Below are 5,476 nucleotides of genomic sequence, written 5' to 3'. Positions count from 1 at the left end.
ATGCGGGAAACGGTGGCATGAAGGCGCTATGAAGAACATAGGAAACACACCCAAACACGGATCCCAGACGCTTGGCTTATTGTCCGGAGCAACGCCGAAATCATGACCCTTTCAAAGCTGTTTTGACTGCATACAGCCCTTCTTAGGCCGTCAGTCAGTCGGGCATGTTCAAAGGGTTTCGAGGGAGGCGGCTGCGCTGCGAAATTTGAAGTACTGCTGGCATGTTGTCGCCGCTTTTGGCGCATCTCTGGAAGCGCTGATTCGCAACAAACGGGGTAGGCTTTGCCGTAAAGTCTTATGCGTCCAAGCGGCGCCAAGCAAGGCAGGCCGATCTAAGAGCATTGAGATTGGGAAAGGGCTGATAGCACTAGCCACGGGACACTGACCAATATCGTTTTGTCATAGATGCGTTTGTACGCCCGATAATTCTGAGTACCACTCTAATCAATGATGTCTAAATAAGCTACAAAAAATCGTTTGAAGCAGCAGATGAAATTTCTGCTTCCCTAAAAAACAAAAAAAGAACAAAATGTTGTGCCAGTTTTTCTGTTTTTTTTCGCCACCCCAACTCCTCGGTTCTACACATATCCCGAATTTCAAGGTCGCGCGCTTACCACATTCATATTTAAATTCACAAAATTTGTCAAATGATTCAATAGGCACAGCAAATGCTGATATAGACTTCATCAATGGACTTTTATATTGTTTGCTAAGTGGGGTGGTTTGAAAATTAGGGGACCCTAAAGCGTCGCCTTTAAGAGTTGACCGCGAAAGCAATATCCTGTTCCTAGTACGTACTCCAAACACTTTGTACATGAATCATAAATCTTTTTCGAACTATATAGTATAATAATTAATATATATAGTATAATAATTAAGTTTACCTATATGTACAAGATTAAGATGAAGGTGATACAGGCCTATATACGCGTCTGCATCGAGCCCGGATTATCTTTGGTTGAACGCGTTTATGAAGACGTAGGGTCAGCCACTAATAAAGTCACAGTACACTATTCAGAAGGGCGACTTTAATGCCAAAGTAGGAAAGAAACAGGCCGGAGACAAAGCGGGGGATAAATATGGCACCGGCTCTAGAAATATGGTAGGGGAGGTATTAGTACAATTCGCAGAACGTAATAACTTACGGATCTTGACTACCTTCTTCAGAAAACGGGCTGACCTTAAGTGGACGAGGTGAAGTAGTAATGGCGAAAGCGAAAATGAAATAAACTATTTTGTGTGCACACTAAGACATTGTACAGGATGTAGAAGTCGTTGGCAAGATTAGATGCAGTGACCATAGATTGGTAAGAGCTCGTATTCACCAAGATTTTAAAAGCAGAAACTAAAACTGATACGCAAGAAGCCAAATAATGAAATGGCGGTGAGATAGAAAATGCAGGAATGCAGAGTTTCGCGCAAAATAGATTCGAGGCACTAAACGGGATTACTGATGTTGGCGTGGACACAATGAACGATAATCTTACCAGTATAATCAAACAGAGTGCACAGGAAGTCGGAGCCACAGTCACTAGACCGGACACTAGAAACTATCTCAGAGACAGAAAATCTTAAGACGAGACAAGTCATGAAATTCTCAAATGCAACTGACAAAATATAGCTAGTGGAGTTTTGAAATTTAATCAATAGACGTAAGGTAGACGACGTCAGAAATTATAACTAGGAGAGAATTAAGAAAGCTCTAAAAAGTGGCACAAGCCTAAAATTTTCAAAGGCATAGGCAAAAGTCGGATGTATGCATGAAGGAACAAGGAAAGCAATGTCATAACCAATATAAGTAGGATAGTTGAGGTGGCGGAGGAGTTCTACACAGAGCTTTGCATAAGCCAGAACAACAAGTATGATATTGTGAGAAACAATAATGGTCCAGAAGAATTCCACATCCTACCAGTAACAACAAGGAAAGTAAGGAAAGTCCTAGAAGGAATGGAAAAAGGCAAGGTCACCGGTGACGATTAGGTAACAACCAACCTCCTAAAATATGGCGGAAAAATTGTTGGCAAATCTGGCCAACCTCTATTCGAAATGTCTCTTGATGGGAAGTGTACCAGAATCTTCAAACAACGCAAACATCATCCTACTCCATAAGAAAGGAGAAGTCAAGGACTTTCAAAATTACATGCCAATGAGCTTACTGTCCGTTTTCTACAAACTATTCACAAATATTATTAGGTAATAAAATAAAGAGAAATGAGAGTTCAATCAAGCAAAGGACCAAGCAGGATCTCGTGCATGATACTCTACAATATACGCTATTCATACTATGAACCAGGTCATAGAAAAATGCACATAATACAACCAACCCCTACACCTAGCCTTTATAGATTACGTCAAGGCGTTTGGCTCAGTTGATATACCAGCAGTAATGCAGGCACTACAGAATCACGGTATTGAAGAACCCTACATAAACATGCTGGAAAATATCTACAGTGGATCCACAGCCACAATAGTTCTCCCTAAATAAAGCGACAGAATCACAATTGGTATAAGGCAGGAAAACACGATCTCTCCAAAGCTATTCAACATGTATTTAGAGGAGGTTTCAAGGACCCTAGATTTGGAAGTGTTAAAGATAAGAGTTATCAGAGAGTATCTTACTAATCCGTGATTCACTGATGACATTGCATTGATGTGTAACCCAGGGGACGATTTGCAGCTTATGATTACAGGACTGTAAACAGAAAGCAGAATAGTAGGTCTGAAAATAAACATGCACAAAACTAAAGTAATGTGCAACAGTCTCGGCAGAAAACAGCACCTTGTGATAGGTTGAGAGATGCTGGAAGTTGTAAAGAAATATGTCTACCTAGGACAGGTAGTAAACGCAGAGCCGAGCAATGAGAGTGTCATAACCAGAAGAATAAGGAGGGGATAGATCCCAATTGGCAAATATTCTCAAATCAAGATTGGTAATCGGCCACTAACCCTCAAGAGGAAAGCATATAATAGCTTCATCTTGAGAGTACTTACCTACGGAGCCGAAACATGCAGACTTAGAAAGAGAGTTCAGCGACGCAGAGAGCGTTGGAAAGGAAAATGATAAGTGAAACCCTAAGAGACAAGAAAAGAGCAGAATGGGTCAGGGAACAAATCAGGGTTAAGTGCATCATAGTTGAAATCAAGAAAAAGAAATGGACATGGGCTGGGCTCGTAGCACATAGGCAAGATAACCGTTGTTCATTATGCATAACTGACTGCATTTTTAAAGAAGGGTTAGAGTGAGACAAAAAGTTAGGGGGCAGATGATTTTAGAAAGTTTGCGGGTATAAAGTGGAAGCAGCAAGCACAGGACCGAATTGGGTGACGGAACACGGGAGAGGTCTTCACCTTGCAGTGCGTGAAGTCAGACTAAAGGTAAGGAGAATGATTATTATAGTGATGATGGTTAAATATGGTTGCGTACGTGTGCGTGAGCTTGACACATCGTGGTGTAAGTATACGGCTTTCGTAGCTTGCAGTTAGGCTTAGGTTGATACATTTTTTGTACATGTTGCCGAATAGTCGTCCACCCATTTGAGAACGCTGGTTCACCCAATAATGACCACTGGTCATTAAAGGTAACTGAGAAAGGAAATGCACAAAGGGGAGACAATGCCCGGTAGGCAGATGAGACTTAAAAGTTCGCAGGTATAACGTGGCAACGGAAAGCACAGGACTGGGTTGATTGACGGATCATGGGAGAGGCCCTTGCTCTGCAGTGGGTGTAGCCAGGCTGATAATGATAATACTCTGGCGCACTTTACACTCTGTTAAATTTACCATAGTTTCGGTTTCTGCATTTAGTTGTTATAAAAAAATAAACACTAGATATCATGACTATCACAAGAAGGATCGAGAGATGACGCAGCCATCGCGTACAATGTCCCGCACAAGCCGGACCTCTCTTCCTAAATTTTACTCCTCCTGCTTTACTCTGTACTTCCAGCTTACAAGGTATAAAGTGTCGTCTGGGTGTAATACTCTGCGGCCGCACTATGCCTCTAAGCTCTCCTCTATACATTATTACCTTGATGTAGTCACAGCTGTTCTTACACCCCAACGCCTAATATGCCTTGTTAATCTCCACTAACAAAAACCCAGTACCTTATTTCCCCCTAATATGTGCTATAACAATACATGGTGTCAGAAGTTAGTGGGTCCTAACGTTAGCGCATCAGCCATGAACGAGCTTTCTGCAGCAGTTAAATTCGCCTCCTGGGATAACACTGCCGAACAATGGCTAGCCTTGAAGCAGAGCTTCACGTTGCACTTCAAGGCAGCTAACAGAGCTAGATAACCATCTGGCCCACAAGTAGAACTCCTTTCGACCATCAGAGGGTCTTCACTGCTTTAGGTTTACAGCAGTTTGAGCTTTGGCAAAGAGCAATGGACTGTACTCAGGATACGCCTTCAAATCTCGAATGCAACGGGTTCAAGAGCCGTGAGACAACATCTTGAATTATTTGAAGCCGAAAGTTGTGGAGTATGTCATCAGAAAAAGAATGAAATAAAATTATCTCTAACGGGATTGTCTGTAGTATTTATGACAAAAAGGCTCGTGGACACATTCTGAACTAAAAGAACTATCAATAGAGAAAGATGAAAAGGTTGTCATACAGCAGTCGTGGCAATGGGGGCGAACAAGGAGCATGTCCCGCTTAAAAACAAAAATGCAGTAAGAGCAAGATTACAAATCGGTCCACGGCTAATTGATCCAAAAACACCTCTTCTTCAAAAAGCACAGCCAGTCTTCTACGTCACCATCACGGACATTGATGAAAGTTTGGTATGCACGAACGGAGAAGAGAATATTGGCTGTCGTATAAACTTTAAGCAAGTTTCATCAGTAAACACAAAGAAAACTCACAAAAATAATCATTGATGGTGAATCATTGCAAGCAGTCTTAAACAAACTATTCGGTCAGTTTGCAAGCCAACTGCAAGGAATGCCCCTTCATGCAGAAAGATATTACACATTCGAACACAGACCAAAAAAAAAATCGCTCAGCTGACACGATATATGATGGGCTCTCCTTTCCAATGAACAGAAACTTCAGAACATCAATGTCGTATGCTAACTCACTGCGTGAAAGAAAACGTTTGAAAATAATAGAGCAACAACTGAGAGTTATCAATCACTGCGAATTCAGTTATCTTGTGAGGCTGGCGATAGAACAAACCTGAACTACCCAACGACATGCACGTATACGCCACGTACAGAAAGGACCCCCCCCCCCCCCCCCTTGGGGCTGGCTTGATTGGTGCACTGGAAAAACGAGGTCCCAGTTGCTTGACGAGATGCATCACGTGTCACAAGCATGTCGGCCAGACTCCGAATAAACCACTCAGTCAGACAGTTGACTTCAGAGTGGCAAGGATTACTTGCCTGGTTTACAACATACCACTGGTGTAGAAACACCTGAACCACATCGGAGGAATATAAGGCCGTGGTCGCTGTGGAGTTCGCGAGGAAATT

The sequence above is a fragment of the Rhipicephalus microplus genome, chromosome X (genome assembly GCF_043290135.1).
Source record: "Rhipicephalus microplus isolate Deutch F79 chromosome X, USDA_Rmic, whole genome shotgun sequence".
NCBI lineage: Eukaryota > Metazoa > Arthropoda > Arachnida > Ixodida > Ixodidae > Rhipicephalus > Rhipicephalus microplus.
Note: the sequence above shows the minus strand (reverse complement) of the source record.